This window comes from Spermophilus citellus (assembly GCF_964194105.1).
Source record: "Spermophilus citellus genome assembly, chromosome: 3".
Taxonomy (NCBI): domain Eukaryota; kingdom Metazoa; phylum Chordata; class Mammalia; order Rodentia; family Sciuridae; genus Spermophilus; species Spermophilus citellus.
This window is the reverse complement of record NC_138184.1, coordinates 116534980-116546471: the sequence shown is the minus strand read 5'-3', so window position 1 is coordinate 116546471 and position 11492 is coordinate 116534980.

The following is an 11492-nucleotide window of genomic DNA, read 5'->3' as shown; positions in this document are numbered from 1 at the left end:
TACACACGTCTCAACCTAACACGTCAGTTCTTTCCCAGACGCCTTGATTGGTTGAGAACTCCAAAGAAAACAGGACTTTAACTTCGTCCCGCCTCTTTTAGGGCGACTCCACCAATTGGAAGTTTAACTCTGCCGGGAGGCGCTGACCTGTGCTCAGCGTTGAGTGGCTACAGCAGCAGTCACTCCGAACGCTTTTGTTCCTAGAGGGCACGCCTACTCTAGCAAGACTGGTTGAGACGGCGGAACGCCGCGCGCCTTTCCCGGGAACCCAGGTAGAGACTAGTCCCTGCGGCTCTGGAATGAGTCGCTCCCAGATCAAAGAGATACTGCGGTCCAACAAAGTACGCGCCGTAAGCGGCGCCCCAAGGGAGCGCGTTTCGGACACCCGGCGAATATTTCTATGTAGCACTTAACGACTTACTCACTTCTATGTTTGTCAAACTTTTACAACCCTTCTGGAGGCCTAGTAGGTTGCCGGCCCTTTCCCGCCTGATCCTTCTGCTTCTCTGTAAAAGAATTACAGTTGCCAAAGGGGAGTAATGACTGTATCTACTTCATGGAGCAGATGAATTTCAGAGTGTTTAGTTACATATAAAGCCTTAGAGCAGAAACTGGCACATACTAGGTTGAATTCTATTAAATTGCTCTGTTTGTAGAACAAAAAGCGTGGGAAGGCTGGCGGGGTGGCGCACACCTCTAACCCCGGCAGCTCTGGAGGAGGCTGGGATTACAGGAGACAGGAGTATCTCAAATTCGAAGCCAGACTCAGCAACTAACGCAAGCCCGAACAACTTATTGAGACTCCATCTCAAAAGTAAATAAAACAAATAAAAAGGGCTGGAGATGTAGATAAAGCCCCCTGAGTTCAATTCCCAGTTTAAAAAAAAAAAAAAGTGGGGGACGGGAAATGAAAGTATATATCATGAGGACCGCAAATTCAAAGCCAGCCTCGCAATTTAGCGAGGCCCTGGGTAACATAGTGAGACCCTGTCTCAAAAAAAAAGGGGGGGGTGGGAAGGGGGGCTGGGGATGTGGCTCAATGGTTAAGCACTTCTGGGTTCAATTCCTGGTTTAAAAAAAAAAAGAAGTGTATTTCATGTTACACCCTGTATGATTTGTTTTTAACCATGTGCAAGTGTATTTTTTAACGTCATCAAGGGATATAACGTGAATAAGAAGGGTATGCTTTTCTATATTTTTTTAAAAATTGGTTTTTTTGGCAGAGAGCCCAATTTTGTTGTGGGATGGATTATTCATGCTGAGAATATGATAAGGGTCAAAGGTCAGCAATAAAGTGCACTGATCTGTGCTTATATTTTAAAAAATTGTTTTTTAAATTTTTAGATAGAATCTTGCTATGTTTTCCAGGCTAACCCAGAACTCCTTGGCTCAAGTGATCCTTCTGCCTCAGTTTCCTGAGTAGCTGAGATTACATCCTTGGACCACTAGACTCAGCTTTAATTCAATTTTAAAACAGCTTTTAGTGGTGGAACAGAGACAACTTGCATGTGTTCTGACTGAATTGTAACACTCCAGAAGTGTTAGTTGTGGTAGCATCACCCTTACTCTATAGATGAAGAAATTGAGGCTCAGCATAATAGAGTCTCTTGCAGACTATCACCTAGAATAGGAGGCAAAGTTAGGGTTCAAACCCAGGTCTACCCCACCAGAGCCTTCTGATATTACCCACTGTGCTGCCCTGATTGAGGCTTCTAAATTCTTCCATCTGCAGCTTTAAGACACCGTGAACCGGGCTGGGGATGTGGCTCAAGCGGTAGCGCGCTCGCCTCGCATGCGTGCGGCCCAGGTTCGATCCTCAGCACCACATACCAACAAAGATGTTGTGTCCGCCGAGAACTAAAAAATAAATATTAAAAATTCTCTCTCTCTCCCCTCTCTCTCCCCTCTCACTCTCTCTTTAAAAAAAAAAAAAAAAAAAAAAAAAAAAAAGACACCGTGAACCTCAGTTCTGCACCTCCCCAGTGCCAGGAAGCACCAGCCTGGACCCCAGGAATAATTTACTGGCATACCCAATGGAGGCTGCTATTGCAAAACTTTATGTCCTTCATACCACTAGCAAATTCCTGCCACCAAACTGCTCGGGGAACTATGGACTTAGTTAGGACTTGGTAGGAGTGTCTTCATTTTCATGCCTTCAATTTTTCCCTGCAGGTAGGAGAACCAGGCTGGATTCTCCTCTGGGCTCCCCACGGGGAAGAAAAATCAGGTCTTTTAACCCAGGGCCAAGGAGGCTGTCAGAAAATAACTGAATTTGAGAAACCACCGAGGAGCAGCAAAAAAAAAAAAAAAAAAAAAAGTGGATCAAACAGCAGGGGCTAAGAAACATCAGTGACCAGTAACCACTCATTTTTATAGAAGACTAAGTGTTAGTTGCTGAGCTAATTGGCAAAACATACCCAATTTAAAATTCCCGGAGGACGTCCAGGAAGGTTCTGGATCTCATAAAGGAGGGCCAAGAATAAAAAATAGATATGATGAAAAATCATATTGATATTTAAAATTCCCTTTACAAAGAATAAAAAATACATAATAGTTACCAGGTAGAGATTGAAGAATAATTTTGGGGGTGGGGATTACTTATTTATTTTATGTATGTGTGTTGATTTTTTTTTTTTTTTTTTTTGACAGGCTCTCATTATGCGGCCCAGGCTGCCTTTGAACTCCTAGGCTCAAGTGATCCTTCTCATGAATAATTCAGGTTGAGCACATCAAAATCTGATACACACAGATACCATATAATAAATATCTCTGGAATGAATGAGGGAAAGATGTGAGGAAATGGTTACAGTCTCAGCTGTGGTCTGGACAATATTAATAGTGATCATTTATAATTGCTTACCATACAAAACCCTGTGAAGTTGCTAGGCATGATGGAGCACGCCTATAATCCCAGCGGCTCGGGAGGCTAAAGCAGGAAGATCACAGATTCAAAGCCAGCATCAGCAATTTAGCGAGGCCCTGAGCAACTTACCAAGACCTGTCTCAAAAAAAAAAAAAAAAAAAAAAAATGGGCTGAGGCTGTGGCTCAGTGGTTAAGCACCCTTGAGTTCAATCCCTGGTACAAAAAAAAAAAAAAAAAAAGTGAAGTGTTCTGCATGCTTTAAAAATCCTATTGGCATGATGGTGCACATCTGTAATCCCAGTTACCCAGAAATCCCTTACTGACACACCTAGTTGAGCTACTGCTGTGGAGGATGAGACAGGAGGATTTAAAGTTTGAGGATAGCCTGGGCAACTTAGACCTTGTCTCAAAATAAAAACAAAACAGGTTAGGATTTAGCTCAGTATCAGAGTGCTTGCCTAACATGTGAGATCCTTAGTTCCATCACCTAGTGCTAGGGTGTAGCAGGGGATGATTTTTGGATATTATCAGTTTATATGTCAAGAAACTAGATAAGGCTGAAATAAAGTCATTTACCCAAAATTGTAATTTGGGTAAATTATGATTATAGTTATGTCGCAGTTTGTATCTAGGACTAGTTTAATCCATATCTCACCTGATTTACATTTTGTTCCTTCAATCTTCAGAAGCTCAGGGATTCTCAAAGGTGATCTCTGTCCCATAGGTGACATTTGGCCATGTCTAAAGACTGTTTTGATGGTCACAACTGGATGTTCCTGCCTTCTACAGATAAAAGCTAGATGTGCCATTACAACCTAAAATGCACATGATACCCCCACACAAACAACAAAGACCTATCCAGATCAAAGTGACAATAAAGCCAAAGTAAAAAAAAAAAAAAAAAAAAAAAAAAAAAAAAAAACCGTGCTACAGAGCAATAATTCTTCCATCTTTTAAAGTCAGAAACAGTGGAACTAAAGTATCTCACTCCTCAAGGGAGTACATATATATAAACAATTTTGCATGTTTTAGGGGGTTCATGGAAAGACCCATCCAAAGCATGTCTATGAACTCCAGTGTGTTAGTCAGTTTTCTGTTACTGTAACAAAATACCATAGGTAATCAATTTCTGATAAATTAGGGCAGAGAGAATGTAGTGGAGTAAAGCTATTCGCCTTATGACCAGGATGTAAGAGAAGATAGAGGAGGAATGAGAGGGTCCCATTTCCCTCTTCAAAGGCATGTTCCTAATGACCAGAAGACTTCCCGTTAGGCCCTACCTATTAAACAGTTCCACTACTTTCCAAATGTTTCAGGCTGGAGACTAAGCCTTTGTATGTTTCTTTGTTGTTGGTTTCGTTTTGTTTTTGCAGTGCTGGGGTCAAATCCAGGGCTTCACAAATCTAGACAAGTACTCCACCGCTTCATACTCCCCTAGCGCAGGGACTAAGCCTTTAGCATAAGGGCCTTGGGAGGACATTGAAGATCCAAATGTAGCACCCAGATTAAATCAACTCATCATACAAATGCCATGAGTGAATTTTAGATTGTGATTCCTCTGCCAAAAACTGCCCTTTCATTCTTTCATTTCTAGCTACTTTCAGAATTACTTTCACTACACATTGGCATGAAGCCAGCATCCTGCACCACAACTGTCATAAGTAACAGCCCCAGGGAGCTCTGACTGTCTTTATAGTAGAGATTTAGCTGACAGTTTCATTCAGCCTCCTTTCAGTGGAGACTCATGAGAAAAAAAAAGACTTTATGCACCAGCACTTCTATCTTTCATCTAATCCAGGTCTGGGGCTGTGGCTCAGTGATTGAGTGCCTCTGAGCTCAATCTCCTCCTGTACCCCCCCCAGAAATAAAAGCGGGGGGGATTGGGGCAGGGGCATGCACTTCTATCTGCTTGTAAATCACTTATCACATAACAAGAAACTCTGTGGCCTCTGGGTATCAAGAATGGTCCCTGATCAACAACTAAAAAAAGAAGGGATCTCAGTCCTGCAACCAGAGGCAACTCAAATGTCAATAAGCAGATGAGAACTACAGTATGGCTGATACCTTGACTGCAACTTCGTGAAACTCTGAACCGAAAATCATGCTGAACTAAGCCTGGACCTGAACTCCAGACCTATGGATACTATGAGATAATAAATACATGTTGTTTTAAACCACTATATTTGTAGCAATTTGTTACACAGCAATAGAAAACTGAAGCTGGGAGGCTGTGATGTGGGAGGCTGAGGCAGGAGGATCTAAAGTTCAAAGCCAGCCTTAGCAATTTAGCAAGTCTCTGAGCAGCTTAACAAAACACTGTCTCAAAATAAAAAAAAATAAAAATAAAAAAAGGGGCTGGTGATAACCACTTTGGCTCAGTGGTTAAGCATCCCTGAGTTCAATTCCCAGTACCCCCCTCCCCAGAATTAAAAAGATTGGGGATTTAGTCAGTGGTAGACTGCTTGCCTAGCATGTGCAAGGTGCGGGGTTCCATCCCTGATACTGAAAAAGAAGAAAAAAAGCAAGCAAATGACATGAAACACTACCATTAACTGAAGACCTGACTGAAATTTCAAGAACTTTTCCATTACCATCTTTTTTCTATTCCTGGATCCCATCCAGGATCCCACATAGCATTAATTTCTCCTTAGTCTGCAGTCTGTAATTGTTCCTCAGTCTTTGCTTGTTTTTCATGACCTTGACACTTGTTTGAAGAGGATACTTGGCCAAGCATCTCTCAGTGTGGGTCTGTCTTATGTTTGCTGATATTCTGCATATATTTTTGTAAGCTTCCCTACACTGTTTCCAGAATGTGGTGAAATTTGAAGCCAAGTAAACTAAGAAGTCCTTGCCTACCTGCAGCCTGTGTCTCTGGGAGGTGACCTGACTCATTAAACATCACCTGGCCCAGGAGATCTATGCAAGGCCAGGATGCTCATCCAAAGTGCCACCCTAGGGCACTGAGTTTGAATGAAAGCAAGTTGCAGGCAATAACTCCTATGTGAAATAATAGTGAGACACCCCAGAACAATGGCAGAAAAACTACAGTTCCTCAGCCAGCTGCCATTTGAAAATATTAAATGGAAAATTCCAGAAATAAACCACACATTTTAAATTGCAATGTTGTGAACAGTATAATGAGATCCTGCCCTGTCCTGTCCTGTCTTGCCTGGGAGGGACTCACCCCTTTGTCCAATTTATTGCTGAATGAGCCTGTTAATCACTTAGTTGCCATCTCAGTTATTAGACACAATGCTTGTGTTTAAGTAATCCCAATTTTACTTAATAATGGCCCCAAAGCTCAAAAGTAGTGATGCTGGCAATTCAGATATACCCAAGAGAATCCAATATTTTGTCCTTGCTGAACAGAGCTGTCTCTCTGCTTCCAGATGGCCACATCCTGAGCCACTTTCCTTCACCACACTCTTCTGCTATGACATTCTGCCACACCTTGGGCAGTCTATGAACTGAGATTTCTGAAACCATGAGACCAAATAATATTTTTCTCATCTAAAGAAAGAGAGAGAGAGAGAGAGAGAGAGAGAGAGAGAGAGAGAATCCATAAAGTACTTCCTTTAAGTGAAAAGGTGAAAATTCTCAACTTAATGACAGAAAATAAATTATATGCTGAAGTTGTGTAAGATGCCAGGTAAGACTAATTTATCCATCTGTGAAATTGCTCTATATTATTATTAATTATTGTTGTTAATCTCTTATTATAACTAATTTATAAATTAAACTTTATTATAGGCATGTACATATGGGAAAAATAGTGCTATATATGTATGTATATGTATATATGTATATATATGTATATGTTTGTATGTGTGTGTGTATGTATACACACACACATATATATATGGTTCAGCTGGGCAGGGTGGTGCATGCCTGTAATCCAATGACTTGGGAGGCTGAGGCAGGAAGATTGCAAGTTCAAAGCCAGCCTCAACAACTTAGTGAGGCACTTAGAAACTCAGCAAGATCCTGTCTCTAAATAAAATATTAAAAAGGGCTAAGGATATGGCTCAGGGTTAAGCACCCCTGGGTTCAATCCTCAGTACCCCCCCCAAAAAAAGTGTGTGTGTGTGTGTGTGTGTGTGTGTGATTCAGTACTATCTGTGGTTTCAGACATCCAATGGGGGTCTTGCAATGCATCTCTTTCAAATAAGGGAAGACTACTATAATTATCCTATTCAGTTCAGGCAAATCTTTGAGTCTTTCCAAGATATCATTTGTGGTATTAGAGGGAGAGAGGCCTGAGGTGAGATTTCTATTTCTCTGAGACCTTAGGCAACTTAATTTCTCTGAGCCTCAATTACATCATCTGTGAAAACAGGAATAATAGTGAATAATAGGACAAATTTACAAGCCCTTCATAAATTGTAATTATTTGTTGAGCCCTTCTACATCCAAAGTGCTGTGTGACCTTCAAAAAGTTTTTACCATTTTTGGGTTTCCATTTCATCATCTCTTCAAAAGCAGAGAATATTGGCTGGAGTTATAGCTTAGTGGTAGTGTGTGCTTAGTATTCAAAGTCCTGGGTTCAATCCCTAGCATCCCCCCCCCAAAAAAAAGGAGGGGATAGGAAATGATTGCAAGTAGCAAAGCCTAAAGCACACATTTATTGAACTGTTTTTTACTGAGTGCTCATTTTAATACACATGCATTATCATTTAATTCTCAAGATCATGGAGGTTATTATACTTATTTCATAGTTAAGAAAACTGAGGTGAGGGGCTGGGGTTGTGGCTCAGGGGTAGAGCACTCACCTAGCACATGCAAGGCCTTGGGTTTGATCCTCAGCACCACATAAAAATAAATAAATAAAATAAAGGTATTGTGTCTATTTACAACTAAAAAATTAATGTTAAAAAAAGAAGTGGGCTGGGGCTGTAGCTCAGTGGTAGAGTGCTTGTTTAGTATGTGTGAGGCACTGGGTTCAATCCTCAGCACCACATGAAAATACTAAATAAAATAAAGATTTTAAAAAAAGAAAGAAAACTGAGGTAGCCAGAACCCAAATTTCTGGCCAAAGATCACATGATTTCATGGAGATAGAGCCTGGTTCCTTAACCCATAGTCCCTGGTTCTGGGTCCACAGTCTTTCAAAAAGAGCTTGCTGCCAGTAGAAAAAGGCCTTTCCACAAGAGGGACTGAAAAATGACTGTTTTCTGTCCTAAAATTCATCCCTGTGTGTAATTTGCAATTTGCTGATGTTTCTATGCTCCTTAAAGTGGCAGATCATTTGGGGTGTTGATCTGACATTCTGCATTAGTTTCCTAAGGCTGCTATAATAAAGAATCACCCTTGGGGTGGGGGGCTTAGAAAAACAGAAACATGTCTCACGGCTCTGGTGGCTGTATGTCCAAGATCAAGGTGTCAGCAGGGCTGCACACCCTCTGAAACCTACAGGAAAGGGTTGTCCTTTTTCTTTTTCTTTTTTTTTCCTGTACTGGGGATTGAACCCAGGGGTGCTTTACCACTGAGCCACATTCCCAGCCCTTTTTTTATATTCTATTTAGAGACAAGTTCTCGCTGAGTTGCTTAGGGCCTCACTGAATTGCTGAGGCTGGAGTTGAACTTGCAATCCTCCTCCCTCAGCCTCCCGAGTCACTGGGATTACAGGTGTATGCCACCATGCTCAGCTCTCCCCTTGTCTTTTCCAGCTTCTGGTAGCCAGAGGTATTCCTTGGCTTGTGGCAGCATATCCTCAATCTTCACACCACCTTCTCCCTATGTGGCTTCACATCATCCATCCTTTATGCCCATCTGTCTATGTCCAAACCCACTCCCTCGTTTTTTTTTTTTTGGGGGGGGAGGGTACTAGGAATTGAACACAGGGACATTATATCCCTGTATCCCTGAAATCCATCCCCAGCCCTTTTTACTTTTTTATTTTGAGACAGAGTTTCATTAAGTTGCTGAGGCTATCTTTGAACTTTCAATCCTCCTGCCTCAGCCTCCCACGTGACTGGGATTGCAGTCATGTGCCACTTCACCCAGCTCCACATTTCCCCTTTTTCTTAGGACACCAGTCATATTGGATCAGGGCCTTTCCTACTGACCTCATTCCCCCTGTCCAAATGAGATTTCCTATTTCCAAATAAGATCACATTCTGAGGTACTGGGGGTTAAGACAGCAACATCTCTTTTTGGAGGAACACAACCCCACCCCTTTTCAGAAGTGAGTTCCAGCAGTTATATTTATGCCAAGGTAGCTGTGGAGATCCAGAGAAGTCATATTTTATAAGAAGACTATTTTCTGTAAAACTTCACATGATTCAAAATTTAGTATTCCAAGACCTGTTCCCCCCATAGGAATGAATGTAAAGATAAAATGCACTCACACTGCTCATAAATCTGCACAACTATCTTACTACATTTTTGTATTTGATGGTGCTTTGTGGTTTTGCTGCATTATCTTGGCTTGTGGGGACTCTTCTAAATTAACAGCACCACCTGTGCAGAGGTGGATCAGCTCCTTGCTTCATTGTCTTTATCATGCCCAATATCTACTCCAAAGGTATAGATTTGGTGGGTAGGGTGCTTTCTGGCTCTAACATCTTTACTTTGTGAAAGCTTAAATGAGGTTGTTAAAGCTTTTGAAAATGGCTTATACTAGCAGTGAATGGCCAAATAACAGCTCAGTAGTCACAAGAAGCAGTTGCCAGCCAGGCATGGTGGCACAAACCTGTAATCTCAGCGAATCAGGAGGCTGAGATAGGAGGATCACAAGTTTGAGACCAGACCCAGCAATTTACTGAAAACCTGTCTCAAAAAAAAAAAAAAAAAAAAGGCTGGGGATGTGGCTACACAGTTGCTAGAGTCAAAATAATGCCAACAGCGGTATGATTTACTCAGTCAAGACAGTATGTGGAGCCAGGCAGGGTGGCACACTCCTGTAATCCCAGCAGCTTGGGAGGCTGAGGCTTCAGGAAGATCGTGAGTTCAAAGCCAGCCTCAGCAAGAACGAGGGGCTAAGCAACTCAGTGAGACCCTGTCTCTAAATAAAATATAAAATAGGGCTGGAGATGTGGCTCAGTGGTTGATACCAAGTTCAAGCCCCAGTATCCCAAAAAAGAGTATGTGGGCATTTGTTTCCTGGTCTAAAGTGGTGCCACTGTGGCATAAACAGTTTATAATTCATTCTACACCAACAGCTTAGAAATTGTTCAAACTGGCGATTATATTGTGCTTTTGTATTATTTATCTTTTTATACATGGAAAGCTAATTTTTATGTGTCACTATGTCAAAATTGTATAATTCATACATGTGATGCATAGTACAGAGGGACTGGGACTTTGTCTTGTGGCTCATGCCCCAGTGGAGTCATAAAACCTTTGTTGTCCCTGGCCCTCCTGTTTGGGATCCCCTGGGAGCTGGAGGATACAGTTCTCAGAGAGCCAGTCGGGCTTGAGCATAAAAGCCCATCAATAAGAAGCAGGTGACACTGCCACAGCTGGGTAATTTGTCTCTTTGCCCTCTTGCAGCCTATTTGGTGATGATCTATTTGTCCTAGGGAATAGATGATGGCAGGTTTGTTCATATATTACACTTATGAACCTGCCTGCTCCTCTCTGCCCAGTGCTGCTCATCTGTCTCTGTCCCTAGCTCCCCTCATTGCATTACACAAGTGGACAGCAGGCCTTGGCGAAGAGTTATGAAGGCAGATTCCAGGAGGGCAGCTGTGAGGGAGGGAAGGAGAAAGGCAGGAAAGAGAAAAGGCTGGGTCCACACCCTGCAGAGAAGAAAGGGATGGGTGGGAGACATGCATAGGAGAAAGAGATGTCACAGACTTACGAGTGGGCCGGAAGGGATCTCTGGGAGGAAGGGGATAGGAAAGCCAATGGCGAGGTCCTAAGACAGAGGAAAAGGTGGGTTCTGGGAATTTCTGCTCATAAAATAAAGCTTAAGGGAGCTGCAACAGCTCAGTGGCTGAATATTTGCCTGACATGTGCAAGATCCAGGGTTTGATCCCCAACACTATGAAAGAAAGAGGAAGAAGAAAAGAACAGGAAGAAGAAGAAGGAGACAGCTTGAGGAGCTGAGTCCAACCCCAACAATTAAATTGGGCCTAGTATAATCTTAATTTGGGGGGCTGGGGCTATAGATCAGTGGCAGAGTGCTTTGCCTAGCATGTGTGAAGCACTGGATTTGGTCCTTAGGATCACATAAAAATAAACAAATAATGGGACTGGGGTTATGGCTCAGAGAGAGTGCTTGCCTCGCACATGCAAGACCCTGGGTTCAATCCTCAGCACCACATAAAAATAAATAAATAAAATAAATTTATTTACAAAATAAAAATTAAAAAATAAAATAGGGGCATTCTCTCCATCTGCAACTACAATTAAGAAAACCCCTAATTTTAATAACCATTTTCCAAAACAGTCCCAGCAGCTCTCAAATGTTGGTATTCACACTCTTATATAGGCCACTCCCATAATGAGCAGTCATACCATATGTAACCAAAGGAATGCATAGAAATGTCACCACTGACTTCTTAAATCTGGTCATAAAAGTCCACAAAGGTTCCACCTTACTCTCTCTTGGATTAGTCACCTCAGAGAAAGCCAATTGCTACGCGTCAGGACAACCAAATAATCATTGGAGGAGCTCATGCAACAA